Raw genomic sequence first — 25,033 nt, 5'->3', positions numbered from 1 at the left:
GATACATTGATGAGACTGATGATGTCACCAGAATAAGTAGTGGATTAATATGGTGGAATGATACAAGACAAGAATGACAGGAATGATATATTCAAACTAGAATTAATGATTATTTTATGAAAAATTGTTCCTTTATATCCTTTGCTTTACCCAAATTTCATATTTAGACTATATTTTTTTTAATAAAAGTTGGATTTAAATAGACCTACTTTACCAACATGAAGTCATTTAGACACAAGTTTTTTAACCTGTTTATCATTAATAATGTTTACGCTGAAAATCGTCATTAACTGACTAGAGTAGCTGTCCCATTAAATCCCCCTTATTCTTAAGAAAGTACACAGATTCTTTCGAGATTATTAACACGTGCAGTATGAGACAATCTTAGTTAATTACTCAAAAACATGCCACTCTCCCATACCCTCATGTTAATTTTCTAAATTGAGTGATTCAGATATCTCTCATTAACCAAAGCATATCTGGCAAGTGCGCATTTCAAGTGAATTTTTAAAGATATACATTTTGCTATGGTGGTCTGCGCACACACGTGTCCTATATAACATACCTTAACATTTCCTGTTGCAGCGCTAGTCGAAACAATCTCCTGGGCCAGGTGTCCTGAATATTATATATTTTTTTTCATTTTATCAACAGCACCGTAACCACCCTTTTAACAAATTTAAACAACGCAGGAAGTGTGTATAAAAAAGTTTGTTAAGGATAAGAGATTGAAATTAATATGTTTTGTATCAAATTTTGTAAATATAATTCTCTCGTGCTTCCTACGGTATGCAGCGTCAGAGGATGATACTAAGGAAATTTACTTAAAAAGTGTATTTTGTTAATTTATTAATCCAAACTTAAAATTAACATTCACCTTTAAGAGTCATGTTAGTTTATTTTTGAAGCGAAGGTTTTATACTGGCGTTGTATTACTTTTTTTTTTCTCTACAGTAAAATGCTGAGGCGAGCGTCATGGAAGTAGCGCCTCAAGATGGCGTATGGCGTCGTCACGGGTAGCTTACTAGAATAACGGTTCTTGACATCCATTCACTATTCTTGATCAATTCGTTTCTGATCAGCTTATACACTTTAAATTAAAAACCGCATGAAAAATAATTAACAAAATATAGACATTAAATGAGAAGTAAAAAAATTAAAAGAATATCTGTCACTAGAAGATTTGATTCGTAGCGATAGTCAAAATTTAATTAAACTCATAAATGTCATCCGATTAATAAGAACATTGACTCATCTGTTTAAATCTTTATATTAAGTAATTCTCGTTTTAAAATAATTTCATATAAATACAATTATTATGTTTAAATATATTATTTAATTTATGTAATAATTAAATTTAATATCAAATGATATTTATTTATATTTTATCATTAATATTTGGTCTGATTTGACAGGTTTGTCGTAAGTAAACAACGTATGCTTTGTTAATTCGTCAACAGGTGGCGCTAGCAATAAGATTACTTTATTTAACAACTTTCCCCGGAAAAATTAATTGCAATTACGAACCCAAAATAGGGCACCATAGCTTCATCTATACTGTGGTTTTCTTCTATTGGAGCATATTCGAAGAATTTTTTGTTAAGAGATTCAAAGATTGGTTTTATTTTAGAGAACTTATCTTGCTTATTCTGTTGCAGTGGATATTTGTCATGATATATTGAAACCGATCTCTAAATGTGGGTGAAAAAACCATTTTATTATTTGTCTTCTTCTTTTTCTTCTTTATCTTTATAAGCAATTCTGCTTGTTCATTAGCGGATTAATACCTCTATGAAAGGTTGTCACTCCATCTTTTGCGTGGTAGTCCGATACTTCTTCTGCCGATTGGTGACTTATCTCTTGCTATTTTAACGACACGGGTCTCCTCCATTCTGTTTATGTGGTTATTTCATTCATTTTTTCTATTTTGTGTCCATTCATTTATACACTCTACGTTACATTTCCTTTTTATGTCTTCACTTTTTTTTTTGATCTCTCAACCTATTTCCTGTAATTCTTCTCAGTACTCTCATCTCGGCCGTTTCCAGTAGCCCTTGCGTTGCGGCTGTGTCGGGTCTTGTTTCTGAGGCATATGTTATTATTGATCTTACACTGGCTTTATAAATTCTTGATTTCATCTCAGTGTTAATGTGTCTGTTGCGCCATATAGTGTTATTAAGGCATACTGCCAGTCTATTTGCTTTATGTGTTTGATCTTTTACTTCTTTGTCCAGGTCTCCATAGCTAGCCAGTGTCATTCTCAGGTATTTTATTTCCATTACTTGTTCAATACTGATGCCATAAATTTCCATTTTACATCTGGTTGGTTCTTTTCTGGCTACTATTGTTTTAGTTTTCTGAGATGAGATTGTCATATTAAATTCTTTTGCTCTTTTGCTAAATCTGTGAACCAGTCTTTGCAGACTATTTTCATCTTGGGCTATCAATATTGCGTTGTCTGCGTAACATAGTATTTTGATTTCTTTCTTTCCCATTCTGTATTCTCTTCCTTTGCTAACGCTTTTGATGATTTTATCAATGATAAAATTGAAGAGCATGGGGCTCAATGAATCCCCTTGTCTTATTCTGCTGCCTATTTTTATAGGTTCTGTAAGTTGTCCATCTATTCTGACTTCCATTTTGTTGTTTTGGTAGATGTTTTCGATAGTTTTTAGAATATTAAGGAGAGCTTCTCTATTATACAGAAGATGGATTACATCTTAGAGTCTTACTCTGTCAAACGCTTTCTTTAGGTCAATCAGACACAGAAATGCTGGTCTATTATACTCTAGTGATTTCTCAGTAATTTGCTTAATAACGAATATTGCATCTGTACACGATCTTCTACTACGAATAATCTGTTGTTCATCTGCTAAACTTAGTTTCTACCTCTGTAGTTTTTTGGCTGTTTTTTATCTCCATTTTTAAATAGTAGAATTAGTTCGCTCGTTCTCTATTATTCCGGTGTTTTACTGTGTTTTATAATTTTATTTATTAATGTTGGTAATTGTTCTGTCATTGCTGCTTCACAATATTTATTATTTGTGACATCAGAATTTTGCCAATAAATTTTTCTGCTAGCAACAGAGCAATTACAACTAGCAATAATATATCAATGAAGCAGAATATTTCATCACTAGATATATCACCTACCGACTTTTTTTGTGGGTCATAGGTATTACTTTATTCCGTATTCTGATCAACTATATCAGCCATAAACAATTTAAATATCATTGTTGGTGAGCGCTGATTGTTTACGAATTGAAAAAGAATCCATGTAGGGAAATTAAACTGTGAATCTCCTTTTAAGTACTTGATTTTTTAAAAATTTTTAGATTTCTGTTCAACAAAGTCCGCTAATGACTTTCCATCATCTGAATCAGATTAATTTGGTACATTAACTTGAAACTCTGCCCTTAGTTGACATTCAGGTAAATTATCAATATCAACATTAACTTCTTTACCCGAATCCTAACCGGTAACGTCATCGTTTACATTTTCAGGAGACAAAATTGCAATTCTATCCTGAACGTCAATATCTTATTTTTCTATTTCTTTAAGTAGCTCCGCTAGTGCAAGGGGCTTTTCCCAGTACGAGCAACTAAGAAAAAGAAAAAATATATAGTAATACAGAACATTATAGATGCTGATTGTCCTACCAGCCTTTTAAAAGAACATGATAGTTTGAGCACGTGTTATATGATATTGTAACCGACAAAAAAATTCTTGTGTATCGCATCAAGTAGCTTAAATTACTCCTACAAAAAAACTTCCTAACACATTAGAAATTATTTACTAAATGATTTATAATAGTATTGGATGGGTAAAATGATAATTTAGGATTGTAAAACTAAAGCGGCATCTACATTTAAAACGTTGATGTTTGTAATATACTAGAAAAAACCTTCCGGCCTTTTTAAATGATGGTAGGTTCAAATGGGTTAAGTACTGTTCTGTTTTCAAAATGTTCATGAATTGAAGCATATGGCTGTATGGTTACTTAAGTGTTGTCAAACCCGAAGTACTCTTTAAAAAGTAGGTACTTTTTAAACAAAGTAGCAGCAAGTTTATTAATTCAATTATAACAAGTATTTAAATTTTAATATTTATATGAAATTAATCGGCTACGATCTGTCTGCGAAACTGCTTATCGGCTGTATTATTGTACTTCAATACTGCTTATCTATGGGGTTACTGTACTGTAATTATTCCTCCATTCACTGAGGGGGATGTGACCGGATGGTCGGATGACTGATGTGGTGGCAGTAACTATAATACTTTAAGACTAGACAGCATCGTTGATTAATTAGAAAATTTGTATGATCCAGTCATTAGTCAAGGCCCAAGAAGGCAAAAGATTTTCTGGCCAAAGAATCTACGTAAATGGTGTAACACAATAATGACAAATCTTTTAAGAGCAGCAGTATGCAAAGTAGAGATTGCCATGATTGTCGCTAACATCAGAAACAGATAGGCCTACAAGAAACCATTAGTCTGATCATTCCTGTGTGAAAACTTTTCGCGACAGACTAATGTTTTGGATTTTCTTCTTTTACATGGCTGGTCCCTATATTAAAAAAAATATTAGTTATATGCTAGGTTTGGACTAGATGGGATGGATATTTTGTGAATAATAATAGTTGTGAGTGAGTATAAATCGAAATAACTGAACTACTTAGAATGGATGATGAATGGATGATGAGAAAAATTTAAAATAAAAACAAAGGTATGTTTCGTATAGTAGTTATCAATATCCATGGTATAATGATATCTAGTTAGGTCTTTTTCTTCAATATAGGGAATCCGTGGTAGAGAGTGGTGTTCAAGCATCTTTTGCATAGTTCATTTTCTATCACGTGGTTGGCAGTAATGCACTGAGATTCTGTAAATTTAATTTCTTTTGCGATCGGTTGTGGATGTAAATAGTGGATGAAGTGATTAGTGCCGGTTTGTTCTCTCGTTTCTCCAAATTTAACTGAGACGATCCCTGGATTGTCCTTCAAGTTTTGAATTTGAACTTGTTGGACTGCTATTTTTTTACATCTGTAAAGTAGTTTTAGAGTTGGTCTTTAGGATAGGCTGGTTTTTGATATTCTTATTATGTACATGTATATCTTAAGTGAAAATTTTTACTGAATTATTCATTTTTTACAATGCAGGAAGAAGATATCGGAAAAATTTATTTTTCCGATATCTTCGTACTCTTTGGTGTTTGATATAAGTAACCAGTGTTTTTTTTTATTTATTTTTTGGATTTTTGTTTATTTTTTGTAGATTTATTTTGTCTTTAATCTGTGGTTCTGTGAATAGTTATTTATTAGGGTCTGATTAAATCGAGATCGAATGATTCTTGGAGATCTATATGACCATTGAGAATTTCGATATGATTTTGTTTAGTTGATCAGTAAATAATATTATTATACCCCCAAATAGCATATTACACTTGTTTTTTAACATTAAGAGTCTTCCTTTTTGTTCAGTATTCGTAAATGTTGTAAAATTGTAAAGGGAAAACATTCTATCATTTTTTTTACTCTGGATTATCTAGTGTTGTGTGTTGGATCAAAATTTTGTGTGTATTATTGGATAAAGCCATTTTTGAATCCACTCTCATGTGTCCGGAATTCACCCGTGTGATCAAAATCACATTTTGTAGAGCTGAGGATATGAATTGCGTAGGAGAGGCAAGAGATGCTAACTGAAGGCAGCATTATATAATGCAAATCACTACTCCTTTGAACCCTTCGAATCGGTCTCGTAGTTTTGTTTTGTGTTGAGTGTACGCAGATTTTAGAAAAAAGGAAAAAGAGTAATAATCGGTCGATGATTTGATTTTTTAATTTTGAAAGGAAATCAATTCAATAAAGAAGAGCGCCTAGGTGCTCTGTACGATGACATTTTTCCTTCGATAGTGACCATCAAATTTGTTTAACGAATTTGCACGTGGTCCCATATCAGTTGTTGATGAGCCACTCTACCAGGTACCTAAAAAATGGCTACCATAAAGGATAACGTGACAAAAATCCCCTATCTCGTATTGATAGACCACCGATTCAGAGCGAGCAGTAATATCTCAGACAGTAGCCATCTTAGAAGAACTTATGAGTCATATTCTGCTTAAAATTTGGGACATTAGAAAGCTATCGACCTAATGAATGCTACGTTTGCTACGTACGCAGAGCAGTGTTTTGGCGCTATTCAAGGGCAATACAAAGATATTTCTGAGTCGTTTTCTGTAATTAACATGGTTTTATCTACACCGACTACATGGTTAAGGATAAAATGGTTACATGACTCTAGTATGCCGAATTATTGGACCGATTCGACGTGAATTGTAGAGAAAACCACCCTATTTGGCTGAACACAAAGTGCTCTTCCAAAATGACAACGCAGCGGCTTATACCTCCTCCATGGCCACGACCAAATTGGTACAATTGGGCTAAGAACTGCTGCTTCTCCATCCACCGTATTCTCCAAATTTGGTCTCGTGTAACTTCGTGTTTGTTTTAAACTTGCAAAAGTTGAAAATTTAACGATACAACGAATAAATCTTGTATATGCTTGCATTATCTAGCAGAAAGTATCTAAAACGGCTTAAACATGTTTTAAAATGATCTCATTTACTTGGCACGTTTATATTTGTTTAGTATTATTTTGTAGCAGTAACTAACATTCCAATAAAAAACATTTAACGTGAAATCAATGATTTTTTTCCAGATAGACTGGTGTGAGTACCAATCTAAAAAATTGAAATAACACATTATAAATATTGAACTCCAAGCGCATATGGAAATAAAATTCAAGTCATTAATAACTTCTGAAATGGCCTTGTTTTACGTCACGCTGTATAAAATCAATTCGTCCATTAAAACAAAATACATATTGTTCAAAAACTCGTCTGAAATTATTTAAAATTACAAGCTTGCCAGGTACTAAAATTACTTCCTTCTTAATTTTACAGCGCTCCTCAAGATACTTGAACGTGCGATATGGCCTCTTGGACATAATCTTTACAGTTTAATGGGTTCCCGTATATTGTGCTTTACTGTAATATGTAATAATGCTACCAAAATTCATCAGTCGAATTTTGGTAATTAGTTTCTGAATTTTTTCATTAAGCTATTAGCAGTAACGGTACTTAACATAATTTTAACTTTTTATAGAGGCTGAGCTTATTAAATGTCTAATTTCCTGTTTATTTTTTGGGCCTACTGAACTCTTGCTACCTTTTTTTAAAACCACGCCAGGTAAATGGGGAGCTTAATCGCTGATATTTTATCTTAAGTGTGTACTTTTATATTTTTGATGTTACACGCTTTTTAATATTTATGAAATTATTTGATAACAAAATCAAAGATTTATTAATTATTTTTATGAGACCAAATTAAGATATATGTAGGCCTAGTACTACTTTCATTACTCAAGAAAGTGTCTTTAGACTTACAAGATTGAACATCTCAGATTTTCAGGTTGGACAGATACCCATAGACATTAGGATAGCACAATTATATTTTCATATTAAAAATAATAATAGAGAAATTCATATACACGGGAAGACGACAAAGAGACAATATGCAGAGAGATGAGTTAATGCAAAAAAATCGCAAATACGAGACATAAAGTAGAACTTGTACAACAATTTATTATTAGAACACTATATCAGAATATGCTACATATGAATAAAGAGTGGACCATAACAGAAATGTATCAACACCTTAAGGAAAAAACAGAGAAAGCGGCGAACGAAGTGCTAGTCAAATGAATATTTGGAGAAATACAGTGACAACCTAGAAGAGATGATTAAAAGAAAAACACTAAAGAAAGCTGAGAACAACAAAGCAGTCAGGACCACGGAACATAAAAAGAGGACTGTTGAAATATGGAGGTGCAAGAATCGTATTACTCTTACGAGTGTTATTCAATAAAATCGAAGAAGGAGAGGTGATTCCAGAGGAGTGAAATATATCATATGTCCTCCATTTAAAAAAATAGTCAAATAACTATAGAGGGATCAATGTAATGCCTTTAACAGCAAGAAGACAACCTTTTCTACCATGTTGAGTCTGGCTGAATGACTAAAAGTCTATGCCAAAAAAAAAAACAGCAAGAATCTTTTCTACAGTAATAAAAAAAAATAAAACAACACATGGATCATTATGGCGAAGAACAAGATGGAGTGCAAAAAGCCAGATCGTGTCTGGATAATATATACATTAATAGACAGGTGATAGAAAAGAACAAAGAGAAAAATATTGAAACACATATATAACCTTTATCCACTTGGAGAAAGCATATGATAGTGTAACCAGAAAACAACTATGGAAAGCAATGGGAAACAGGGATGTGGTATATCAGGTATACTTTTTAACACAGACACACACAATGTAATGGCATGTCTTGCAAAACAGGTAAACAGAAAACTAAATAGGTATATCGATGCAAGGCAACCGTATATACATATTTCTGACTATTGGTCGTCTTCAGTACGGTGCAGCCAAGTTAGAAAAGGAGCAGTTAAGTTGGGAAAGGATCACTAAAGGAGAAATGCGATTAATTTGTGGGATTAGAGTTAGAAGACTCTGCCGCAGTATGACCAATGACACTATTGGCCCTATTTTTGTTTTGCTACTCCACTGTAGATTAGTGTATTAGTGATTTATATTTTGTTTCCTGTAGAGCGCTAATGTCTATTTATTTTTTTAACACTTGAGTTATTTTTTGGTCCCTTGAGTTGAGCAATCTCATGTAGTAATGTAGTAATTCTCTTCAGGGTTTTGGATATTTTTCGCTTGTCAATATGTCTTACCGTGGTCGACTTTATAGTATCAATCTAGTTAAAAAACTGCACATTAATTCTTTGAGCAATATTCGTTTTTACGATTGGTAGGTCACTAACCTTGCCGCAGAGCTACTTAATCCACCCCGCAATTATTAAAGGTAGTTAAAACCAGTCAAATAAGTAAATCATAGTCAAGATTGATCCATCTCACTGATTCTAGGGAGAAATAACCGTTTTGGAGCGGTTCGCGACATCATCGGTAATCACATACTAAGACAAGAATACATGTTTGTTCCAAATAACGTAGGGAGGTTTTCCAAAGTTAAACAGCATAAGGGACAATACACAAACCTGTATTACTCTTTTAGTTGTATTAATATTTCTGGATGTTTGGCCGTCTATGCCAATCTTGGCCCTTGGAAATTTTGGTGTAAAGTACTTAACAATTTTAAAAGTAAAAGGAAAAAACCTTTGTGTTGGTCATAACACTTCTATATCATTGCATGCAGAGCAAAACAAAAGCCTCCCTTTTGGTTGCCTCTTATCACCGCTATTATTTAGTCTGTCTTAATTCGGAATTTATGTTTAGAAAAGCATTAGAAGAGGTTTAAGGTGGAATCAAGATTACGGTACGCTAAGGTACGCTAATGATACCCTCCTAATAGCAAGCAACGCACAAGAACTACAAAATATAATAAATGTGGTAGTCCGTTATAGCGGAAAGGTTTACATCTAAACCTTTTAAAAACTAAAATTATAGTTTTTTCAAAGAAACCAACAAACGTACATTTGTATGCCAAGGGACAAATAATAGAACAGACCATAAGATATTTAAAAGCAAATATCAATAGCCAGTGTAACCCAAAAAAAAGAAATCTTATCAAGAATCGAACAAGCGATTAAAATACTCATGAACATGAAAACATTTTTTACAAGATCAGACCTTAGTCTAGAGCTCAGAATTCGAATGATCAGATGTTACGTTTTCTCCGTTTTGCTGTATGGCTGTGAAAGTTGGACAATGGATTCTGAAACAGAAAAAAAGAAAGATGTCTTTGAAGTGTATGTGAATTCCATGGGTACAAAAAGTTACCATCGGTGACGTACTTTGGCGCTTGAGTAAAGAAAAAGAATTACTCAGTATAATCAAAGAGTGGAAAATACAATACTTGGGTCATGTGTTGATAGGTAAAAAATATGAATTACTCCAAATTATATTGAAAGGTAAATTGCAGGGCAGAAGGTCAGTTACAAGACGCCAGAACTCATGGCTGAAAGACCTGAGAAGATGGTTTGACCGGTCATCCACAGAAATCTTTCGTCCAGCAGTTTCCAAAGCTACAATTGCTATTTGGATCGCCGACTTTCGAAACGAAACAGTGCAATAAAAAGAAGGGTCATAAGACTTATCAATCTGAAATTTATACTTCGTCTGGAGTTAGCTTGTTTTTTTAAGTGAATTAAGTTAGATTATTACCATTCTCCTGATATTTTCCCGGTATTCCAAATTGTGTTAAACGATCTATTGGTATCACTAGTATAACTTAGTAATTGGAAAAACTTTATTTAGGGTGATATCTTTTACATGTTTGTTAACAGATAATAATATAATATACATTAATAATAGGGAAGCTGCTTTCCAAGCATTAACCAGATAAATTGTCATCCCCGGAAAAAGGGCCCATAAGCCTATGGGCCGTTTTTCCGCAGATCATTTAAATCGATCCGCCATGATGTAAAGTTCATGTGGGCCAAGTTTGGCAACAATGTCTCAAACCTGTGTCATTCGATAAACAAAACATTTAACTACCATTTTAACAAAGTTGTGTTCGCGTCCGTTGTTCGTTTGCTTGTCGTTAACGTAAGTGTGTTCATTGAGCTTTAAAAATGGATTCTGACAAAGACATAGTTAGACAAAAACTGACAAGATGTAAGAAGATTAATGTGACGCGAGAAAAAAGGAAAGTTAAAAGGCAATCAGGTAAAATATACGTCACCTCGGCAGGTTGCGATGTTGCAGCTAAGTCATTTCAGTTAATCATAAAATGCTGCCTGGACAAATGTTTTACCCATTTAAGTGTCGATTATCAAAAACATTTATTTTAACACTTTTATTTACAAGCGAAGCCTCAACAGGAGTCTTTTTTGGCTCAGTGTATGAAAAAACTTAATGTGGACCGTAAACGACTTAAGAATAATCCAAAAGTTTTACGAGCGTATACATGGGAATATGTCGGACCATGATCCTAATTTTTTTTTTTCAAGTATCTGTGAAGCGCATTTGGAAACTATTCCGTTTAAGAAAAGTCATTATTCCCAACACAAATCCGAACTAAAATATTTTGATAATCCCGAATTAAATATTAAAAAGCTGTATAAGCTTTTTGTACAATACTATAAAGAACAGACATGCACAAATCTAAAGATAAAATACAAAATCATAAAGTTTCAACAATCCCAAAACAGCTGTATGTGATTTCTGCACAGAATGTAAACAAACACTATCTATTAATCCTAACGATGCCTGTGTAATTTCCTATCGCCTTCATAATATGAAAGTAAAGCGACATATAGCAATGAGAAGGAATTTGATAGCAAGAAGTAAAACTGACAGTAGTTGCCTTATTATTAAATTTGACTATGGACAAAATCTACCAGTTTCAAAACTCAATGTAACAGTGCAGTTTTATAAACGTCTACTTTGGTGTTTTCTCTTTAATATACATATTTACAATGATGGGTCGTTTTTTATGTATACATTTATGGAAGGACAAGGAAAAAAGGCGCCGATTCTGTTATTTCATTGGTCTGATTCTGGGACTACTTGTGCAAAAAAAATGGCGATGTTACTGAAATCGTATTTTTGTCGGATACGTGCGGAGGACAAAATAAGAACATTTCATTGGTAAAATTTTGAATGTGGCTAGCACACAAGTTTAACGTTAATATTCGATATATATTTCCGGTTCGTGGCCATTTCTCTAACCAGTGCAATCGCAATTTTGGGCTGGTGAAGTCATCTTAAAAAAATAAGGAATACATAGGGAAGGCAAAGCCATATTTGGAAGCAATAGTACATTGTCGGAAAAATCCATCTCCTTTTAATGTTGTCATGGACAGAACGCTAATAAAAAATTGGACTGAAAGTTTGGAAGGACTCTTTCTAAATAAGCCAAGAACAAAGGGACTTGTTTTCAGCATTCAACAGTATGTACAAATGAAATACAAAAAAGACAAAACATTGGCTTGTTCTCAAATATACATGAAAAATTACATACCATTCACAATTTGGAAAGGAAGAAACATCAACACAAACATTGCTCATCAAACTGTCCCAGTGATTGGAATAAAGGCGGCGAAGGTAAAAGACGTGAGAAATCTATTTTCGTTTTTGTCCCAAGAAGATGAAAAATGGATATGCTGCATACTAGAAGAAATTTCTGTATAACTTTCTTTGTATAATAATAACTTGTTTCAATGTTTATTTTTTATGTCATTTGCCAAATAAAGATTTTCTTAAACTTATTTCATACTTTCGCAAATAATCTGTGGAAAAAGGACCCATAACAAGCTAATGTAAAAAAATTATATTTACATAAAAATGTGTCTATATCTTTGAAACATCTTATTGTAACTTTATTTTCAATACAATACTTTTATTTTAGCTTTTAATAAAGTTCAAAGTTTTAATATTTGTTTTCAAAATACTTGTTAAATTTTCAATTGCGTTTTTCTCAAAAGCTCCATTTGGCATATGGGCCCTTTTTACGGGGATGGCCTCAATTTTGTTTGAGGTTTTATCTGTTGAATTTTATTTTTCTTGTTAAATTTAATTATTTTGCCCAAGTATGTGGACTTTGAGGTTCTTTATTATTTTTTTTTATGTTTTTTCGCAGTATTGCGTATCTTTAAGTTTAATGGTCGGCTTTAAAAAGTAATCCAAAGGTCGATTTTTTTTGTACTGTTTTGTGGTTTTTATGCAAATACTCAAGTTTTCACTGATGATAATCTGATAGGACCGAAAACCTTTCGAAAATTGTAATCTGTTGAATATTTCCATTATTTTAATAAGTTTACAAATATACCAATTAAACTAGAAGGTTTTACTTTATTGCAAAGGTTTCCTATCAGCCAGTGTATCGCTGGATCTACACAAACACGATATTGTTTTGAAAATCTGAATATATTTTTGTTCATAACTACTGGGTTTGGTGTTTGATTATACCATCCACTAAAATGCCAGATTACATTCCTTTAGCACGCCGTATCTACTTTAAAAATCCGGTGTTGTGCACACATGTGCCATACATTTACTTCCAATCGAATAAGTCTTTCAAAGATACTCATCTTAGCGATGCCAGTCCTCCTTTTGTCGAATACTTCACGTCCATCACATATCATTTAAACGAAAAGAATAGAACAAAATGTTTCAAATAGTTAAAATCTCTTGTGAAACATTTTTTAGTAATTTGGTCCAAATTAGGAAGATTTAGGCGATACGAAGTATCGATAAGGTTTCGGTAGCAGGTTAACAAGACTTTTGAAAAATGTTTTCTTGTCTGGTTATTTTTTTGTTGTTTAATAGGGTGTCGGAGATTGAATTCGATAAAAATCAAAGGGTGAAAATAATTCGACCTGATTCATTTGATGTTTTTTCTCAGAGATTTCTTTAATTTTTAATTGATTTTTTTTATTTGTCTGAATTTGATTTTACCTGTAGAGACTTATTTGATCAGATTACGATATTGGAATTTACTTTATGTCTAGAACCGTACAAAACACCGTTTTAATCTGATACGTGAAAAACATTCTTGGAAATTTTTTTTAAATGCAAATAAATATTTTTCCTTAATCCTCGTCGATTTCCTAATCTATTACTGTTATTTTTCCCCTCTCATTAATAGTTTTAATCCACTCATACCTACTTTTTTAAAAATGTATTTTAGAGTTTTTAAAGATTTCAAGTTTTAAATTTTATATGCATCTCTATTTTTTAATCAGTTTTTATAAGCCATAAGTAATTTCATTTAATATATATATATATATATATATACATATATATATACTGAAAAAGCGATAAACGCTTGTCATCAACGCTGATCAAATAGAATACAAAACTCAAATATTTGGGTGTGCAGCGGAAGATAGGACAAAGAAGTACTCTTTTTAGTTAACCAAGCTTTCGCAAATCTTTATTTGCATCATCAGGGTGCTACAATAAACAAAATTAGTACAAAATACAGAAAAGAATTATTTTGCATCTTACACTAATTGAGGTTAGTTGTCGTGATGTTTATTAAATGAAATGTGCAACTCATTTGATCCCTACAAATGATAGCGAAAACTATCCAAAATTGTTTTTAAAAAAACGTTCTTTAACAAATACATATTTAAAACACTTTAAAACACATATACAAGAACACTCAAATAAAATTATGTTAAAATAATTACAGAACATGTCATAATATAAAATTTAGGTTATAAACATTCTTATCAGAAACAAAAGAATTGGTTGTGAATTCGTTACTGCCAACTTAAAACGATAGAACGTTAGATCTTAATGATAACAATGTAAAGGTAATAGTATACCTGATAGACGCTGAACTTCTTGAAACAGAAAAGGTAAAAAGACTTATATTAGAACAAGTAGGAGAGGTACTGTATATCTCATATATAATGAAACTTATATTGTTGATGATGAATTGTCTGTGTTAGTAGATTCGTGTTTATCCAAAGTTAACAATAATGAATATAGGTTGCTTAAATTATTGGTATCTGTCTTTTTGTTAATAGTTTCTTTTTCTTGAAAAATGAAAGCCATCTCGAGAAACAATCTTTTTAAATAATTGCTCTCCGTGGATAGGATTTTTACATTTGGAAAATCGAAAGAGTGCCCTGTTGTGTTAGCATGTGTGGCTAGAGAACATCTATCAGGGTGTAACCTAATGTCACTCTTGTGAAGAGTCAAGCGGCTAGAAACTTTTTGGGAGGTGTGACCTATATAAGAACCTTCACAGCCCAAACAATTAAGTTTGTAGACAACATCACTTTTATCTAAGTTTGGTACTTTATCTTTCAATGACTTGTACAAAGATCCCACAACTAGAGTGCTTTTATAAGCAATTTTTACATTTGGTAGGTATTGAGCAAAAATTCTGGTCAATTTGGGAGAGACGTCCTTAATAAATGGAAGTGATACAAAAGATATATTAGGAATATTGTTAGTCAGTGAGTGGGAATCAGAGCTAACTTTCATAGCACCTGTATTTTGGGGAGGGTTTACTTGTGTGTTGAGTATAACAGAGGATGTGTTAAAGATGATTTTCCTGAGTAAGGATTCGGGGTAAGAATTATCTAGGAACAACTGTAAAAGGATGTTGAGATTCTTTTTTCTAAAAACAGGGTCAGCTAGTTTACAAACTCGTGTGGTCATTTGTTTGACTAGATTAATTTTCATGCTTGACTTGTGGTAAGAGTGGTAGTTGAGATATCTTCCAGAGTTACACTTTTTTCTATACCAATCAATTGTAATGATGTTATCCGGTTCTCTAATAAACATTGTGTCGAGAAAAGGAACAGATTGGTTTTGATCCTCTTTTTCAAGAGTAAATTGAATGTGGGAGTCGTAGCTATTGAAAATGTCTAAGAGCTCAATTTCTAAACCTTGTGGGCACGACATAATAATGTCATCCACATACTTTTTAATAAAAGGAACATTGAAAGGAACAACCTGAAGAATAATATCCAACAGATCATCCATTACATATGTAGCTAGAATTGGAGAGATACTGGCTCCCATAGGAGTGCCAAAGGTTTGTTTATAATATTTGTTATTGAAAGAGAAGCAAGTGGAATTAAACAAGAACTCTATCATCTCAATAAACATATCGTAATCGATGCTACATACTTGTGAAATTTTATTCCAGTGTTTATGAATAGATCGGAGAACGGCATTTAAATAAACATTACTGAAGAGGGAGACCACATCTAGACTAACGAGAACATAATTATGTGGTAATACAGTTCTGTTAAATAACTCAACAACTTGGAAAGAATCTCTGATGTAGTAGTCATTACTTGAATCATAAGCTTTGGTCAAAATATTAGTGAGAAAGCCTGCAATATGTTCAGTTGGTGAGCCTATGGAGGAAACTATAGGTCTCATAGTTAAGCTAGGTTTATGGATTTTAGGGAGGGTGTAGAATTTAGCAACAACACTTTTATAGGATGAGAGTCTCTTTTTTGTGTTCAAATCAATTTGTTTATGTTGCCAAAGGCGTTTTACTATGGCATTAGATTTATTTTGAATATTGCTAGTTGGGTCACTAGGGAGGGTTATGTAGGATGAACCCTGATCAAGAATCTCTTGAGAAAGTTTAAAGTAATCATCTTTCAACATTATTACGGTAACATTACCTTTGTCAGATTGAGTCACTACTAACTCAGGGTGAGATTTGAGGAAGCGTTTAGTTTCTTCAAAGAGATTTTGTAGGAGAGAAGGGGAACTCCTACGTTTAAACGAGTTATTAGTGATTATGTTAATCGATCTAGCAATTGCAATATTTCTACAATCAGGATCCGGAATAAATGATGATATAAAATCAATATCTGATAAAAGCGGTTTAATAGGAGAATCAATACCTAACCGTGGTTCAATGCTAAACTTAGGACCTAACGAGAGAAACTTAATAACGTTTGATGGAATTTCAACTCGGGAGATATTTTTTATCCAAGCATCCTTAGTAATAAGTTGGTTGTTCAACATAGTAGATTTTAAATTGTTGAATTTATTAATATTACTATTTTTTATCTTATGAAAAGAAAAATTATAGTGTTTCATTTGTTTCTGAATAAAATTATTACAAATATGTTCACTAGTACTACTAATTATATTTAACTTAAGGGTATTTAGTTTATTCTCTAATGATTTTATTAGTTTATGATTAATGTTTATTTCAATAGTTAAAAGTTTATACCCTAATTTGTTAATAAAAGTTCTCGTAAGGTGGGTGTGAGTATCTTGCCTGTAAATTAAATTCTCAATTGGGACAGCACAATGTGAAATGTGTTTCGGAAGTATTCCAGATTTCTTACATTTTAAAAGGAAAATTCTTCTATTTCTTTCTTTGGATAATTTTAGACTCGTCTTCGACCATCCCTTGAGGAATCCAACGGCTGCAGTTCCATATGTAGCGTAGATGTTCTCGTAAAAACCCATTACACAGTAAACTGAAAAAGCGATAAACGCTTGTCATCAACGCTGATCAAATAGAATACAAAACTCAAATATTTGGGTGTGCAGCGGAAGATAGGACAAAGAAGTACTCTTTTTAGTTAACCAAGCTTTCGCAAATCTTTATTTGCATCATCAGGGTGCTACAATAAACAAAATTAGTACAAAATACAGAAAAGAATTATTTTGCATCTTACACTAATTGAGGTTAGTTGTCGTGATGTTTATTAAATGAAATGTGCAACTCATTTGATCCCTACAAATGATAGCGAAAACTATCCAAAATTGTTTTTAAAAAAACGTTCTTTAACAAATACATATTTAAAACACTTTAAAACACATATACAAGAACACTCAAATAAAATTATGTTAAAATAATTACAGAACATGTCATAATATAAAATTTAGGTTATAAACATTCTTATCAGAAACAAAAGAATTGGTTGTGAATTCGTTACTGCCAACTTAAAACGATAGAACGTTAGATCTTAATGATAACAATGTAAAGGTAATAGTATACCTGATAGACGCTGAACTTCTTGAAACAGAAAAGGTAAAAAGACTTATATTAGAACAAGTAGGAGAGGTACTGTATATCTCATATATAATGAAACTTATATTGTTGATGATGAATTGTCTGTGTTAGTAGATTCGTGTTTATCCAAAGTTAACAATAATGAATATAGGTTGCTTAAATTATTGGTATCTGTCTTTTTGTTAATAGTTTCTTTTTCTTGAAAAATGAAAGCCATCTCGAGAAACAATCTTTTTAAATAATTGCTCTCCGTGGATAGGATTTTTACATTTGGAAAATCGAAAGAGTGCCCTGTTGTGTTAGCATGTGTGGCTAGAGAACATCTATCAGGGTGTAACCTAATGTCACTCTTGTGAAGAGTCAAGCGGCTAGAAACTTTTTGGGAGGTGTGACCTATATAAGAACCTTCACAGCCCAAACAATTAAGTTTGTAGACAACATCACTTTTATCTAAGTTTGGTACTTTATCTTTCAATGACTTGTACAAAGATCCCACAACTAGAGTGCTTTTATAAGCAATTTTTACATTTGGTAGGTATTGAGCAAAAATTCTGGTCAATTTGGGAGAGACGTCCTTAATAAATGGAAGTGATACAAAAGATATATTAGGAATATTGTTAGTCAGTGAGTGGGAATCAGAGCTAACTTTCATAGCACCTGTATTTTGGGGAGGGTTTACTTGTGTGTTGAGTATAACAGAGGATGTGTTAAAGATGATTTTCCTGAGTAAGGATTCGGGGTAAGAATTATCTAGGAACAACTGTAAAAGGATGTTGAGATTCTTTTTTCTAAAAACAGGGTCAGCTAGTTTACAAACTCGTGTGGTCATTTGTTTGACTAGATTAATTTTCATGCTTGACTTGTGGTAAGAGTGGTAGTTGAGATATCTTCCAGAGTTACACTTTTTTCTATACCAATCAATTGTAATGATGTTATCCGGTTCTCTAATAAACATTGTGTCGAGAAAAGGAACAGATTGGTTTTGATCCTCTTTTTCAAGAGTAAATTGAATGTGGGAGTCGTAGCTATTGAAAATGTCTAAGAGCTCAATTTCTAAACCTTGTGGGCACGACATAATAATGTCATCCACATACTTTTTAATAAAAGGAACATTGAAAGGAACAACCTGAAGAATAATATCCAACAGATCATCCATTACATATGTAGCTAGAATTGGAGAGATACTGGCTCCCATAGGAGTGCCAAAGGTTTGTTTATAATATTTGTTATTGAAAGAGAAGCAAGTGGAATTAAACAAGAACTCTATCATCTCAATAAACATATCGTAATCGATGCTACATACTTGTGAAATTTTATTCCAGTGTTTATGAATAGATCGGAGAACGGCATTTAAATAAACATTACTGAAGAGGGAGACCACATCTAGACTAACGAGAACATAATTATGTGGTAATACAGTTCTGTTAAATAACTCAACAACTTGGAAAGAATCTCTGATGTAGTAGTCATTACTTGAATCATAAGCTTTGGTCAAAATATTAGTGAGAAAGCCTGCAATATGTTCAGTTGGTGAGCCTATGGAGGAAACTATAGGTCTCATAGTTAAGCTAGGTTTATGGATTTTAGGGAGGGTGTAGAATTTAGCAACAACACTTTTATAGGATGAGAGTCTCTTTTTTGTGTTCAAATCAATTTGTTTATGTTGCCAAAGGCGTTTTACTATGGCATTAGATTTATTTTGAATATTGCTAGTTGGGTCACTAGGGAGGGTTATGTAGGATGAACCCTGATCAAGAATCTCTTGAGAAAGTTTAAAGTAATCATCTTTCAACATTATTACGGTAACATTACCTTTGTCAGATTGAGTCACTACTAACTCAGGGTGAGATTTGAGGAAGCGTTTAGTTTCTTCAAAGAGATTTTGTAGGAGAGAAGGGGAACTCCTACGTTTAAACGAGTTATTAGTGATTATGTTAATCGATCTAGCAATTGCAATATTTCTACAATCAGGATCCGGAATAAATGATGATATAAAATCAATATCTGATAAAAGCGGTTTAATAGGAGAATCAATACCTAACCGTGGTTCAATGCTAAACTTAGGACCTAACGAGAGAAACTTAATAACGTTTGATGGAATTTCAACTCGGGAGATATTTTTTATCCAAGCATCCTTAGTAATAAGTTGGTTGTTCAACATAGTAGATTTTAAATTGTTGAATTTATTAATATTACTATTTTTTATCTTATGAAAAGAAAAATTATAGTGTTTCATTTGTTTCTGAATAAAATTATTACAAATATGTTCACTAGTACTACTAATTATATTTAACTTAAGGGTATTTAGTTTATTCTCTAATGATTTTATTAGTTTATGATTAATGTTTATTTCAATAGTTAAAAGTTTATACCCTAATTTGTTAATAAAAGTTCTCGTAAGGTGGGTGTGAGTATCTTGCCTGTAAATTAAATTCTCAATTGGGACAGCACAATGTGAAATGTGTTTCGGAAGTATTCCAGATTTCTTACATTTTAAAAGGAAAATTCTTCTATTTCTTTCTTTGGATAATTTTAGACTCGTCTTCGACCATCCCTTGAGGAATCCAACGGCTGCAGTTCCATATGTAGCGTAGATGTTCTCGTAAAAACCCATTACACAGTAAACTGAAAAAGCGATAAACGCTTGTCATCAACGCTGATCAAATAGAATACAAAACTCAAATATTTGGGTGTGCAGCGGAAGATAGGACAAAGAAGTACTCTTTTTAGTTAACCAAGCTTTCGCAAATCTTTATTTGCATCATCAGGGTGCTACAATAAACAAAATTAGTACAAAATACAGAAAAGAATTATTTTGCATCTTACACTAATTGAGGTTAGTTGTCGTGATGTTTATTAAATGAAATGTGCAACTCATTTGATCCCTACAAATGATAGCGAAAACTATCCAAAATTGTTTTTAAAAAAACGTTCTTTAACAAATACATATTTAAAACACTTTAAAACACATATACAAGAACACTCAAATAAAATTATGTTAAAATAATTACAGAACATGTCATAATATAAAATTTAGGTTATAAACATTCTTATCAGAAACAAAAGAATTGGTTGTGAATTCGTTACTGCCAACTTAAAACGATAGAACGTTAGATCTTAATGATAACAATGTAAAGGTAATAGTATACCTGATAGACGCTGAACTTCTTGAAACAGAAAAGGTAAAAAGACTTATATTAGAACAAGTAGGAGAGGTACTGTATATCTCATATATAATGAAACTTATATTGTTGATGATGAATTGTCTGTGTTAGTAGATTCGTGTTTATCCAAAGTTAACAATAATGAATATAGGTTGCTTAAATTATTGGTATCTGTCTTTTTGTTAATAGTTTCTTTTTCTTGAAAAATGAAAGCCATCTCGAGAAACAATCTTTTTAAATAATTGCTCTCCGTGGATAGGATTTTTACATTTGGAAAATCGAAAGAGTGCCCTGTTGTGTTAGCATGTGTGGCTAGAGAACATCTATCAGGGTGTAACCTAATGTCACTCTTGTGAAGAGTCAAGCGGCTAGAAACTTTTTGGGAGGTGTGACCTATATAAGAACCTTCACAGCCCAAACAATTAAGTTTGTAGACAACATCACTTTTATCTAAGTTTGGTACTTTATCTTTCAATGACTTGTACAAAGATCCCACAACTAGAGTGCTTTTATAAGCAATTTTTACATTTGGTAGGTATTGAGCAAAAATTCTGGTCAATTTGGGAGAGACGTCCTTAATAAATGGAAGTGATACAAAAGATATATTAGGAATATTGTTAGTCAGTGAGTGGGAATCAGAGCTAACTTTCATAGCACCTGTATTTTGGGGAGGGTTTACTTGTGTGTTGAGTATAACAGAGGATGTGTTAAAGATGATTTTCCTGAGTAAGGATTCGGGGTAAGAATTATCTAGGAACAACTGTAAAAGGATGTTGAGATTCTTTTTTCTAAAAACAGGGTCAGCTAGTTTACAAACTCGTGTGGTCATTTGTTTGACTAGATTAATTTTCATGCTTGACTTGTGGTAAGAGTGGTAGTTGAGATATCTTCCAGAGTTACACTTTTTTCTATACCAATCAATTGTAATGATGTTATCCGGTTCTCTAATAAACATTGTGTCGAGAAAAGGAACAGATTGGTTTTGATCCTCTTTTTCAAGAGTAAATTGAATGTGGGAGTCGTAGCTATTGAAAATGTCTAAGAGCTCAATTTCTAAACCTTGTGGGCACGACATAATAATGTCATCCACATACTTTTTAATAAAAGGAACATTGAAAGGAACAACCTGAAGAATAATATCCAACAGATCATCCATTACATATGTAGCTAGAATTGGAGAGATACTGGCTCCCATAGGAGTGCCAAAGGTTTGTTTATAATATTTGTTATTGAAAGAGAAGCAAGTGGAATTAAACAAGAACTCTATCATCTCAATAAACATATCGTAATCGATGCTACATACTTGTGAAATTTTATTCCAGTGTTTATGAATAGATCGGAGAACGGCATTTAAATAAACATTACTGAAGAGGGAGACCACATCTAGACTAACGAGAACATAATTATGTGGTAATACAGTTCTGTTAAATAACTCAACAACTTGGAAAGAATCTCTGATGTAGTAGTCATTACTTGAATCATAAGCTTTGGTCAAAATATTAGTGAGAAAGCCTGCAATATGTTCAGTTGGTGAGCCTATGGAGGAAACTATAGGTCTCATAGTTAAGCTAGGTTTATGGATTTTAGGGAGGGTGTAGAATTTAGCAACAACACTTTTATAGGATGAGAGTCTCTTTTTTGTGTTCAAATCAATTTGTTTATGTTGCCAAAGGCGTTTTACTATGGCATTAGATTTATTTTGAATATTGCTAGTTGGGTCACTAGGGAGGGTTATGTAGGATGAACCCTGATCAAGAATCTCTTGAGAAAGTTTAAAGTAATCATCTTTCAACATTATTACGGTAACATTACCTTTGTCAGATTGAGTCACTACTAACTCAGGGTGAGATTTGAGGAAGCGTTTAGTTTCTTCAAAGAGATTTTGTAGGAGAGAAGGGGAACTCCTACGTTTAAACGAGTTATTAGTGATTATGTTAATCGATCTAGCAATTGCAATATTTCTACAATCAGGATCCGGAATAAATGATGATATAAAATCAATATCTGATAAAAGCGGTTTAATAGGAGAATCAATACCTAACCGTGGTTCAATGCTAAACTTAGGACCTAACGAGAGAAACTTAATAACGTTTGATGGAATTTCAACTCGGGAGATATTTTTTATCCAAGCATCCTTAGTAATAAGTTGGTTGTTCAACATAGTAGATTTTAAATTGTTGAATTTATTAATATTACTATTTTTTATCTTATGAAAAGAAAAATTATAGTGTTTCATTTGTTTCTGAATAAAATTATTACAAATATGTTCACTAGTACTACTAATTATATTTAACTTAAGGGTATTTAGTTTATTCTCTAATGATTTTATTAGTTTATGATTAATGTTTATTTCAATAGTTAAAAGTTTATACCCTAATTTGTTAATAAAAGTTCTCGTAAGGTGGGTGTGAGTATCTTGCCTGTAAATTAAATTCTCAATTGGGACAGCACAATATGAAATGTGTTTCGGAAGTATTCCAGATTTCTTACATTTTAAAAGGAAAATTCTTCTATTTCTTTCTTTGGATAATTTTAGACTCGTCTTCGACCATCCCTTGAGGAATCCAACGGCTGCAGTTCCATATGTAGCGTAGATGTTCTCGTAAAAACCCATTACACAGTAAACTGAAAAAGCGATAAACGCTTGTCATCAACGCTGATCAAATAGAATACAAAACTCAAATATTTGGGTGTGCAGCGGAAGATAGGACAAAGAAGTACTCTTTTTAGTTAACCAAGCTTTCGCAAATCTTTATTTGCATCATCAGGGTGCTACAATAAACAAAATTAGTACAAAATACAGAAAAGAATTATTTTGCATCTTACACTAATTGAGGTTAGTTGTCGTGATGTTTATTAAATGAAATGTGCAACTCATTTGATCCCTACAAATGATAGCGAAAACTATCCAAAATTGTTTTTAAAAAAACGTTCTTTAACAAATACATATTTAAAACACTTTAAAACACATATACAAGAACACTCAAATAAAATTATGTTAAAATAATTACAGAACATGTCATAATATAAAATTTAGGTTATAAACATTCTTATCAGAAACAAAAGAATTGGTTGTGAATTCGTTACTGCCAACTTAAAACGATAGAACGTTAGATCTTAATGATAACAATGTAAAGGTAATAGTATACCTGATAGACGCTGAACTTCTTGAAACAGAAAAGGTAAAAAGACTTATATTAGAACAAGTAGGAGAGGTACTGTATATCTCATATATAATGAAACTTATATTGTTGATGATGAATTGTCTGTGTTAGTAGATTCGTGTTTATCCAAAGTTAACAATAATGAATATAGGTTGCTTAAATTATTGGTATCTGTCTTTTTGTTAATAGTTTCTTTTTCTTGAAAAATGAAAGCCATCTCGAGAAACAATCTTTTTAAATAATTGCTCTCCGTGGATAGGATTTTTACATTTGGAAAATCGAAAGAGTGCCCTGTTGTGTTAGCATGTGTGGCTAGAGAACATCTATCAGGGTGTAACCTAATGTCACTCTTGTGAAGAGTCAAGCGGCTAGAAACTTTTTGGGAGGTGTGACCTATATAAGAACCTTCACAGCCCAAACAATTAAGTTTGTAGACAACATCACTTTTATCTAAGTTTGGTACTTTATCTTTCAATGACTTGTACAAAGATCCCACAACTAGAGTGCTTTTATAAGCAATTTTTACATTTGGTAGGTATTGAGCAAAAATTCTGGTCAATTTGGGAGAGACGTCCTTAATAAATGGAAGTGATACAAAAGATATATTAGGAATATTGTTAGTCAGTGAGTGGGAATCAGAGCTAACTTTCATAGCACCTGTATTTTGGGGAGGGTTTACTTGTGTGTTGAGTATAACAGAGGATGTGTTAAAGATGATTTTCCTGAGTAAGGATTCGGGGTAAGAATTATCTAGGAACAACTGTAAAAGGATGTTGAGATTCTTTTTTCTAAAAACAGGGTCAGCTAGTTTACAAACTCGTGTGGTCATTTGTTTGACTAGATTAATTTTCATGCTTGACTTGTGGTAAGAGTGGTAGTTGAGATATCTTCCAGAGTTACACTTTTTTCTATACCAATCAATTGTAATGATGTTATCCGGTTCTCTAATAAACATTGTGTCGAGAAAAGGAACAGATTGGTTTTGATCCTCTTTTTCAAGAGTAAATTGAATGTGGGAGTCGTAGCTATTGAAAATGTCTAAGAGCTCAATTTCTAAACCTTGTGGGCACGACATAATAATGTCATCCACATACTTTTTAATAAAAGGAACATTGAAAGGAACAACCTGAAGAATAATATCCAACAGATCATCCATTA

This window comes from Diabrotica undecimpunctata, chromosome 4 (genome assembly GCF_040954645.1).
Source record: "Diabrotica undecimpunctata isolate CICGRU chromosome 4, icDiaUnde3, whole genome shotgun sequence".
Lineage (NCBI taxonomy): Eukaryota > Metazoa > Arthropoda > Insecta > Coleoptera > Chrysomelidae > Diabrotica > Diabrotica undecimpunctata.
The sequence above is the reverse complement of the archived record's forward strand: the minus strand, read 5'-3'. Positions refer to the sequence as shown.